Source organism: Lycorma delicatula, chromosome 3, assembly GCF_047948215.1.
Source record: "Lycorma delicatula isolate Av1 chromosome 3, ASM4794821v1, whole genome shotgun sequence".
Taxonomy (NCBI): Eukaryota; Metazoa; Arthropoda; class Insecta; order Hemiptera; family Fulgoridae; genus Lycorma; species Lycorma delicatula.
In genome coordinates, this window is record NC_134457.1 from 132893693 (window position 1) to 132906036 (window position 12344).

General features: G+C 27.6%; 1 protein-coding gene across 1 annotated transcript in view; it reads right to left on the reverse strand.

Annotated features, from left to right (window-relative positions):
• The window catches only part of Wnt2 (Wnt oncogene analog 2), a 239736-nt gene that overhangs the window by 14994 nt on the left and 212398 nt on the right, over window positions 1-12344 (reverse strand). The gene's annotated exons all lie outside the window — the stretch shown is intronic.

Sequence of the window (12344 nt, forward strand, 5' to 3'; positions counted from 1 at the left end):
GAATTTTTAATGCTAAAACTTTATTTTTCGTACTTTTTTCATAAAAAAACAATAAAGTAGTTTTTGAAAAACAATATCTTACATTTTATAGACAAATCGATAGATAGTGATCGCAAAAAATTTCGGTTTTCAGTTTAAACGTAAATATCCATTTTGTATCATCCCTGAATCCATTTTGACTAGTTTCGGCGTGACGTCTGTACGTACGCATGTATGTATGTACGTACGTACGTATGTATCTCGCATAATTTAAAAACGATTGCCCGTAGGATATTGAAATTTTGGATTTAGGACTGTTGTAACCTCTTGTTTATTTCTGAAGAACTCTAAAAATTTTTATTTTTTAAATTCATTAAAGATAAATATTGTGATGTGGACACCACATGATTTCCTTGTACGCCTATTAAATTACATATATTTTTTATTACATAGCTTTTTACTTTTTTCATATTTTTTTACTTTTGTTGTTACTGTTGAATTATTTCAATTAGAGGTTGTTAATTATTAATAAATCAATATATTTAATTAAAAAAATGGGAGATGAAATCTGATTCGAACCGATGTACCTTCCCTTCATAAGATCCAAATATTTCATTAATTAAAATTTCATTTGCTTATAATTCTGGAATCAATGAAAATAAGTACCACTTACATATCGTTGAAAAGCTCTCAATTAGGGCTTGCTTATTACTGCAGTAAAGCAAACGTCCAAAATCTTAATACTTTGGATTCTGGGCTTCTTTGGACACTTTTGGTCAAATCGATTGTAGTCAAAAGGGGAGGTGTATAATTAGATGTTACAACAGTTCTAAACCCAAAATTTCAACATTCTACGGCTAATTGTTTTTGAGTTACGCGAGATACATACGTACGTACGTATAGACGTCACGCCGAAACTAGTCAAAATGAATTCAGAGATGGTCAAAATGGATATATCCGTTGAAATCTGAAAACCGAAATTTTTTGTGATTACAATACCTTTTCTTGTACTTTGTAACAGGAAGTAAAATCACAGAAATAAAAAAAATAACTACTTAACATTTAGGCACCACGTAATTGAACATTTAAAATTGAAGTAATGTATGTATACATATATATATATATATATATATACATGCGTGTAATTCCGAAGTTTCCAAAATTCCGTAGGTATCCTCGACATTACTTTTTTACAGATGAAGCGTGGTTTTATCTGGGAGGGTATATTAATTCATACAATACACGACTGTGGTTGACAACCAACTTCCATGAATTATACGAACAATCTTTATACGAAGCAAAATTGGAGTCTGGGTCGGTCTAAGTAGTAAACGTATTGTGGGTCCAACCTTTTTGAAAATACACTTAATAGAGATCGTTATTTTGCTGTTTCAACAAACTTCATTATCAGTTAGCAGAAGTGGAAATCAACCACGTTTGGTTCCAACAACGTGGCGTCACAGTGTACATAGTTAACAGGTCAATAACCTTTTTACGAAACGTCTTTAGTGAACGAATCATTTCGACGGGTTTGTGGCCTGCATGATCGCCCGATCTGACTCCCCTAGATTACTTCGGTACGGGGGGGGGGGCACCGAAACAAGCAGTGCAACAGACCACACATGATTGAGAGCTAAAAACCCCAAGACCAGCATATTTACATTCTAGTACATCAGCTGGTTAAAGTATTGGAAAACAAATTGAAACGTGTGCAGTGATTGATTTTGGAGGAGATCCTTTTCAATAACTTTTATAAACTATTCCAGTTAATATCCGTTTTTATTTAAAATAACGAAATAAAGATACAAAGTTATAATTAAGTTTGTTATTACACTTTCGTAATTCTAGTGCACAGCAACTTTCCGAACGCATTGAATATACATATATATAATTTTGTTAAAATAAATTTTTTATTTGTGAAAATTTCTGTTTTTTTTTTTTTTTATAAATTACAACTTTTTATTATTTTCAGCCAGTTTTGGACTTAAACTATAATAGCTGTTTAAACTATGCACTTTTATTTTACAAGTCAATCTCCATACATTTTATGACTTTAATGATTGTTTTCAATGTATTTTATCATGTTACATTTAATATTTACTTATCCTTAAACATAATTAATAAAATATAAGATTATAAAATAATGTAAACTAAGTATTATAATTACACAAGGTACTGCAATAAATTTTATTATTATTCTGTGTACGTGTGAAAATGGTTTAAAATATTTAATAATCATTAATTTTATTTTTATGTATGTGTCTCAAATCGGAAAGGACTTCGGATTACTAGTCTTTTCGGATGCAGTATGCGTTTGGGTTATTCTACATCTTTAAGTATAGAAGTGCAGGTATAATTTATAATTGAAACGAAAAAATTTTGTAAATTATGAAGTTTAAAACCTCAAACGAATTAAATGAATAACATCAATCTCAAATCAGTAAAGAAGGCGTATGGGGAAACTATTTTACTACTAACTTTCCCTAGTAAGCCAAGGATGAGATATTTATTATTATTAACGCCTATGGTGTTTTCGTTAGTTTTGAAAATGCCTGCTGTTGCATATCTCATCTACAAATATTAAATTGTGATTCCTAACGTAAAGAGTAATTTCGTGTATATTATGATTAAATATAAATATCTGATGGGAGAATAAAATTGAAACCAGTTTAATAATGTGAAAACATATAACGGTGGAAGCAACAAAATTTAACAATTCATATGAATTATAAATTTATGTGATATTCATAAACATTTTAAAGTATAAATCTACTTTACTTAACAGTAAATAATAATGACAAATTTAAGTCTTGACAAATAATAATATACAAACTGATCCAAACAAAATTGTTCATAACTTTGGTAAATATTTCACAATAACTACCACGCATATTGACTGAATTAGATTCTACATCCAGCACAGGTCTAGCATATACAAATTGGGTCTTTCAAATTGAGAGCAAAAACTTGACAGTTGTGGTGGCGACGTTGATTTCTTTTTTTTTCATTTTTCAAGGATCATTTATTTTCAGTATTTTATAAAAAAATACAGCATGAAACGCTACTCGACTCAACAACGAAATGAGCAAGGAAATGCTGTTACAGTAAATAGTGAATACTATTGAGCCATGATTCGTGAGTTTTTGTCTGAAAATCTGGAAAATTTTGATTTGAGTGAAATGTAGTTTCAACTGCATGGTGCCATATACTACACAGCTGCTGACAAAAGTTTGGTGATTCGATAGTTGCACGAAATGATAATGTCAGTTGGTCACCAATCGTGTGATTTGACTACCTTAGTCTTTTCTCTCTGAGTTTATGTTATAAGTTTACAGCAACAAACCATTTACGATTGATGACTTGAAAGTCAACGCGTTGTTAGTGGAATTCAAACTGATTTGTTCGAAAGAGTCACACAAAATCTTTTTAATAGACACGGCTATGCCAAGAAAATCGCGGAGAGCATATGAATGATGTTTTTTCAAACATAATGTTATGTTATAAGCCTAAAAAAAAAATGGTTGATATTACTCGTACTTTTTGTTTTATTAAAATTTTACTTTGTGCACTGAAAATGAAAGACTCTGTGTATGTGAACTTTATAAACTGCATATTCTACATGTATATTCTTTTTCCTTCCTTCTACAAACCTGTTTGTGGAAACAGAATATAAAACAGAATTTGGATTTTATACTCTTTGTTTCTGTGAATAATTCTGAAAATTTAATTTATTCAAGAAAAAGTATAATAGATCTATCAAACTTTACAAATTCCACCAGTTTTCAATTGGGGACCATTTGGAAATTGTATCAAAAAAAAAATTATTTCATAATTTTCCTCATTTTAGAACAAAAGATACCATAATTAAATTTCACTAATGTATTTTAGATGTCCAAAACAAACAAAAAGAGCCAAAATCGGAAAGAACAGAATTATAATTAATATTTATATGTTTATTCTATATACTATTATATAATCATTAATATTTTCATAAAAAATAAATAAATACATATAAATCTAATTTTTTGTGCTACGAAACGTTTATTTTAAAACTGTTGGATTTTCGAGATCAGTATTTTTTCATGAAGAATATTTAGTTTGCAGGCGGGCAGAATGCGTTTTATTACGTCATTCTCAAGACCAAATTACCAACTTATGAAATTTCCTTTCGTGATTAATTTTGATTATAAAAACCAGTTAAATGTTTCACTTTTTTCTATGTACGTAGAAAACTAACTTTGTGAATTAAATAAGTCATTTTCAATTTTTTTATCAGACATAGAGACCTAAGTACTGAACTTCTATAACTAATTCTGCAAAATAGTATTTTGTTTTTGTTGTTTATGTAGATCAAAAAAAGCTGATTAATACTACTCCATTAACACTGATTGGTTTCTATGTTCAGTTAATTTAAACATACAACTTTTATATCTGTTGAATTATTTTCTGATTGGTAATGAAAATCTAATTGAGGGTTTTATTTCAGCTTTTCTAATAAAAACTTTTACGCTTCTGGTTCCTGATTACAATATACATGTCTACTCCGTCTCATCTAGACATGACGGTTGGTCTTAGCTGATTCGTTTCGATAGAACAGATCTTAAACGTTCAAAATTAAATAATATTTAGAAAGAAATTGTGTAACTATTTTGTCTTATAATTGATGATAAAATGTTAAGGAATCATAAAGTCCGGTCTATAAAGCGTTATATCTGCTATGTTGCGTTTGTAATATGTGATTTCACCACTTAGAAGTAGAACTGTGATTCGTAAACCGTCAGTTTGTCGACGTACGAGAATACCACCTACTTTTCCTTGAAAATAACTTGTACCTAATTCATCTTTATTGAATCCTAAGTAATCCTCAATGCGATTTCAATGGTAAAAACAATATTTGTTTTTTTTTTAATTTTGAAAATACGTCTTTTAATCAAGGAAATATAGAATAGCGGATGCTGGCTTGATTTTTCCCTCAAGTAAGACTGAATGGAAAAATACTTCTCCGATGGGAATATTTTTACTTAAATCGTGAGGTTTTAATGTACCTTCATAAACAGTTTAATTTTTTTTATATGATCCCTCAGTTCGTTTCTAAACATTTTTCGTTCTCTTTGTTTATGTACGCGCGTACGAGTGAGCGTGTGTTCATCTCATCGCGTGACGGAGCATAATAGACTTCGTCCTTCAATGATGTTCTGCTTGCTTTTGTGCACATCATTTAAAATTCTGTTTCTCTTTTATATATTCTGTATATTCCCGCACCATTACTGTTTATATACAGTATATATATATAATAGTCAGCGCATTCAGTAAACCTTTCAGCGCTTAATGTTCCTCCAAACCTCCCACTAGAAATCCCTTCCCAATCCACCATGAACAATTGAATTTACTGTATATGCAATATGCAATGCTGTTCATACAATCCATATATAATGGCATTGTTCAATTGTTTATAGCCTTCTTTTTTGTAATTTTGTCATTTACAATAATAGTAAATTACAATTTATAACTGCTAAAATTAATGCGATTGCATGCGCTTAATTCATTACATTTATTTTATTTAAAAATTAAAGAAAAATAGTAAAAACAAATTACTTTTGTTTAATTGTAGAAACTTTATTTTGAATAATATAAATATTTTTAAAAAGACGTATTTAAAATTAAACTTCAATAAGATTTAATATTTTTATGAATTTTTAATACGACATTATTAATGTAGTTAATATTAAGTACGAGATTTAAATTCAATAAAATTCCTATAATAATTTATAATCTAAAAAAAGGGATTTTTAACTCTTGCTTCATTTTTATAAATTAATTAAATTTTCTTATTATACATAAGGTGAAGGTAATTAATTGTTCTTATTTTATTTCATGTATTAAAAATTTAGATCTAAAAACAACATTTTCCCCACTTAAAGAATACAATCCTAAAATTAGATGAGTTCTGTCGGAAAAAGGTAGGAAATTACGGTAACATTATTCAATTTAATATACTGGTACATGTTCATTGGTTAATGGTTCACTTTATAACAAATTCTTAAATATATAATGATTTAAATATAAAATTGTACATACGCTTTTAATTAATAATAATTATAAAAAAAAGTGTAAAAATAAAACCTAGTTTCAAAAGAAAAATTATGAGTAAAACATAGTACTGTTTTAGAAATAAAGCAAAGAACAGCTCCAGAAAATTTACAGAAGAGCAAAAACAAGCACTCTCGGAAAGGATGAAAAAGTAATGGAAACAACTGAAAGAAGATGAAAAGAAGAAAAAACGCATTGAGATCTAAAAAGGTTTAATCGATTGAAGAGGAAGTACTGCTTTAATTCTTCTTTAAATTTCAACCTTTTAAAATCGGTGACGTGGAAAAACAGACATCAGAGTAAAGTTGGCGTCGATTTCATAAAAAAGAAATTTAAAGAAAATTTAACTGAAAAATACTTATTTTTTAGTGCATTTTTAAAGGTAATTTGATATTATTGTTATTATTTTTAATTTATTTTATGATCCTTTTTTAATTTCATTCAAAATTTGAATAGCGACACCTTAAAATAGCTATATATGAAAAATAATTTCTTTACAAAAGGAACAAAGATTAAGGAAATCTAGTATTGGTAAATATAGAAAAAGTAATTTTTTTTTTTTTTTTTTTTTGATAAATCATTAAAAACAATATTACCTAGCGTTAGCTAAGACTCATTTTTACCTTCTATCATCAAACTAATTTTCTTAAATTTTCAAAAATGTTTAAATATGAAAAATCCATTAAACTACAGTTATATAATTTTACATTTTGTATAATGTTTTGACATTTTGAAGCAAATGACGGTATTACTTTCGATCGCACGATGAGAGAAATTGAAATTTCTTTACGTATTGAGGTATGAGAACTACTAGATCAATTTCAGTGAAATTTAGATAAGCTGTAGTAGTCTACCTGAAGTTGGACGTGTAAAAATTTGATGAATTTGGTTTAGAAAGAAAAGTTAAAAATACACATTGAGGTTGAATTAAGGAGTCGTTTTAGAAAATCAGTTAATTACTTTCCTTATTTTAACGTTCAGTATAGAAATACGAACTTACTTCATTTTTTTCTTAAAATGCTAAAAGGTTATTAATTGGAATAAAATTAGTTAAATAACATTATAAAAAAAGAATCTTGAGCATTTCTGAGCAAGAAGACCGACTTTTCATTTCCGACGCCCGCATTATTTTGCTCAATTTAAGTACTGTCAGAAACGCAGTGATTTTCAGAGGACAACGCGCTACGTACTTTCGATTAAATATTAGATACACACAAGCATAAAGTTTCAAGTAACTTACCACGGTGACTCACTGCATAAACGCGTATGAAAAACACACAATACAAAGTCAACATTTGTTGTTGACCTTAAATCTAGCATAACTGAAGAACGACTCTACCAATTACCGTAAAATTTTCACATGCACAATTTCATACAGAACACTACAGTATATTTAAATTTCATGAAATTGATCTGGTTGTGTTGGGGATTTCCGAACCACAAAATTTTCAATTTTTTTGGAATAATTGACGTAACTGAAGAACGACTCAACCAATCTTCATCAAATTCTCACAAGCACAACTTCAGATACATTGCTACAACATACCTAAATTTCAATGAAATTGATCGAATAGTTTCGGAGAGTTTTGAGCCACAAAACGTTATAATTAAATGTTATTTTGAGATTTTCGAGCCACAAAATTTTTAGATGAATGGTATTTTTGTAATCTTAATACCTTAAAACGCAAAAAATATCCATTTGTTCCCCAATTCTACCATGCGACCGAAAAACATGCGTCAAATTGAGGTAGTACTTACTATCTGTTGTCGACCTTAAATTGAGCGTAACTCAGGAACGATTCAACCAATCTTCACCAAATTTTCACATGGACAATTTCAGATGTGTGTGTATGTTCGCGCTTGTGCGCGTGTGTAAAGAAATTATATTTTATGTGAATGATATTTTCGTACTCCTCATACCTCAAAACGAAAGAAAATTCAATTTCACGTCCTCCCCCAGTCAAACCGTGCAACCGAAAGTAAAACTGTACTTTTCTTCGACAAGTCGATAAAAATATTTTGACAGGCAAAAAAATTTCTGATATTCATGAAGTAAAATGTACAATTCATAACCAATTCAAATGAGAAAATTTGATATTATTTGATCGATACAACTATTTCTTCATGTTACAAGTGAAAATTTCATCAAACAGAAAATGATGTAAGTAGAATTAATTATGAAATAAATAATATAGAGTAAATATTTTATTTGAGACTGGTTGAAAAGTTAATGACTGTATTGAGAGTGAAGTTGATAAATTCCCTAGAGCTTCAAAAAAGGTTTTTTAACAGCAGTAATTAATAAGTAGTCAGCGTATTAATTAAAAACAACCAAGGTCTGTTTTTAAAATTATACGATTTTAAATTAAAATAACAGTTCTTGTAATTTTAATTCATTTATATATGCATGTATCCCAGTAAACAGACACACCTAAATAGATTCATTAAATAATAGTGCGATTTAACTCGCTTTCTTCAGTCTGTAACCATTAATTTATGCAAGACATTGGGACACAGAAACCATAGCAGTAGTAAAAAAATAATTTCAACGAATAATAAGAGACGGATCATCGTCTATATACAAAAAAATAACATATACTTAAAAAAATAAAGAGCTTTAGGTAATTATTCTACTTATAATCCAAAAAATAAAAATATCTAGGTGTATTCTAATTCCTAATTGATTATTTAACGAGGGAAGATTATTCTAAGAAGGGAATATCTGTTTTTATAGCATATTGATATAGGCCCGTTATTAATTTTCCTATCCATTTCAAAAGATATTTACATTATTCTACCAATCAATTAATTCAACACACCAGCAATAATTTCTTGTAATTTCTGACGGTCCAAAATTTTTTTGACGACCTCAACAAAGGTTTTAAGTAAATTTTTCACTTATGAGGTCATAAGATGAAAGAAAGAAAATTAATAGCGAATTAATATTGTTCAATTTATTGTTTTCATAATATTTTCCGTTTCATTGTTATCGTAAGTTGCAAAAATGTAAAAAAACGTAAAATATAATATTAATGTTTATTAGAACGTAAAACTTTTATAATATAAAAATAAAAATGCATCCAAAATAACAAAATATTGGTCGACAAACAATTCCAGCCAAGAGAATGAGAGAATACAAAAGAAATGAAACATAGGAAGAAACAGCACAATGAAGTAGATAATGTATGTCAAATATAATACAAAATATATTTAATTCATACATTAAAATTTAGCAATAGCGAAGCATTTCCGGATTCACTAGTATTTTATATTAAACAGTTTCATCTTTCAACAAGTTTATTCTGGAACAGTTAGGAGCATTTTCTAAATTCAAATGGTAATAAATGAGGAGATTGGAAAGGGAAGTCTCTTTTTAAACGCTTTGATGTTTGGTTTAAAAAAACCTATTTGAAAATACGAGTATTATGCTGTTCCCGCGTTATATTAAGCTTCAGCGATAAAAAAGAGAAATCATAATAAAACAAGCAAGAGTTGTTTTATAAAATTTGCGTAGAAAAGATCGATGATTCTAGTTGTGCAATTAAATTTATTTTAATTTATTTTACGATTCATTAATACAGCAAAATCTTTTGACAAAGTTGTGTGCCGTTTAGTAGAATAATAATTGCATCTTATCTAAGAAAAATATAAGCACCCGGAAAGAATTTACAAATTAAAGAAAATTAAAAATGACTAAAAACCCATATAAAGATAGGTTTAATAAATTCACTAAAAGAAATTGTGATAAATTACTAAACTAAAACTAAACCAATTCAAAACTGATGAATGAATTCACCACATAAACTTTCAGGGAAGGTTGTACAAGAGAATATGGAAGCGGAATTTTTTATCTATGTAAAATGCCATGTCTAACCGGGATTCGGCTCGGATGAAAGACAGAGACGCTACAACTCCTCCTTGGAGACGGCAGTTTTTATTTATTTATTCTTTCTCTATAACTAATAGAACAATTACAAATACTCCGATTTGTTTTTTTTTTTGTTTAGCGGATTTCTAAAGAATTTGAAAATCGCTACGGCGCTCGGTCACGTTTATACTCATATATTTGTATGTATATGTGTAAAATATTTTCTTCCGCTCTACTGGACGCAAATCTTAACCGATTTTGACGAAACTTGGTTAGGCGATATAAAATTATTGAGAATACAGCCCTATTAATTTTCGAGCTAATCGGTTCACAGGAGTTAGAACAAAAAAACTGGTTTTTGGATGTGTTTTCAAGGTTAAATAAAACTGGAAATACTTCTGACTTACAGTGGCAGAGTTTTATTTTGTTTAATGATGGAAAATGAGATTTGTAGAATTAGAATTCCAAGCTTGACTGGGATTTGAACTAGAATCTTCTATTATTATTCATTAATAATGGGATAAGATTAATAACTAACAAAAAAAAATAATTTAAATAAGCTTAATTTTAATTACACTGTTCTTAGAATGGTATTATTGATTTTTTTTTTAATAATAAATAAAACTCTGATGACTCCTTTGATAGTTCACGAAACATCTATCAAGTGTAATACTAATGGATCAATACTGTCTTTCAGTAGGATCTAATTTTATAAATACACCCACGGCTGTTATAATATACTCGTGTGTGTGTGTGTGTGTGTGTGTGTGTGTGTGTGTGTGTATATATATATAATACAAGAAATTACTAATATTAGATCAAAGAATAATTCCTCCTGAATTTTCTGAAACTTATATCTAAATTCAATTTTCTGATCTCAAGTAAAAACATTAAAAATTTTCTGATATAAAATTGAGAATAAATGGATAAAGATAAGTGTAGGTGTGATGTAGATTGATATACCTATCTGCCTTAACGTCTAATTTATAAGTTATAACAATTTTCTAATATAACTTTAATTATGAAGATTAAAAATTATATTTGAAAAAATCAGAGAGTTATTGAGGGTATGTTATATCTAAAAGGGTATTGAATTTATGAAATATTTACTCGAGCAAGGAAGGTTTTTGTAGTGTATTAAAAAATTAATACTATTAGAAATGATAAACCTGAAAACTGCAAAAATTACTACTACCTCTAAAAAATTGGAGTTTATTTCATTTTTTCAAATTATCTATTTGTTTTCTTTAAATATGGTTTTCTCTAAGTAAGGATTTATTAAATTTTTAAACTTATTATATGCTAATTAAAAAATTCAAAACATCAACAGAATAGACTGAAGGCATAAATAAAAAAATTCAATAAATTTTCTTATTAATTTTAAGTTAAAGTTTTTTAACTGTTTTTTTCCAAAATCTATTATAGGAGAGGAAGAGGAAGTAGTTTTCAAATTTATAATAAGGTTGGTGAATGAATCAAATAAAAATAATAATTATAATAATAAGAAAACAATTAAAAGGAATGCTGTGCTGAAATCCTAAATGTCAATTGAACTGCATGAATTTGTTGCAAAGTTTTTAAAATATAAAAATTCTTTTTAAAAGTTTCTAAATTATTTTTCTATGTTCTTAATAAGTAAACCGTCATTGGTTAGTTAATTTCTATTTCTGTCTGCGGGAGAGTATGAATATATATAACATATATATATATATATATATATATATATATATATATATATATATATATATAATTCAGCTCTTTGCTTTAGTTTTATATTTTTTTAACGATCTAATTAATGGCACAGTTTATTGTATTTGCATATTTAAAAACAGATTGTTTAGCTACTAACATGAAAACACAAACTAAAAGAATTTATAAAATATAAAAGTTATAAAAATCTCCACAATTTAAAAAAAAGAAATTAATTATCGCTTTCACTTCTATCGATATTGTAATTTAATAGAAAAAAATAAAATGCTACAAAAAAATCTTAAATTTAAAAGAAAAATCTTGAAAAATATAACGTATAATTAATAAGATTACAAATTAAGTTATTTATAGTTAATTATCTCTTTATCTTAATTAAAACAAGGTAAAAAAATAAAAAAAAGAAACAGGCAGGACAGAACAAAGATAAGCTTAATATAATAAACAGCAACTGTGTCAACAATATCAGCGACAAGGATAGACACATTAACAAATACATGATAGTTAATCCTACATTACAAGACGTATTGAAAATTTAATTTCATGATTTATAATTGTTCCAATCAACATAGTCTAATTAGATTCAGAAAGCTGATTAGTATTTAATTCTTATCGGGAATTCCTTAAAACATAAACCAGTCTCCTCTTCGAAGAATAAATAAAAAAAAACTTAACGACATTAATTTTAAATCAGTAAACT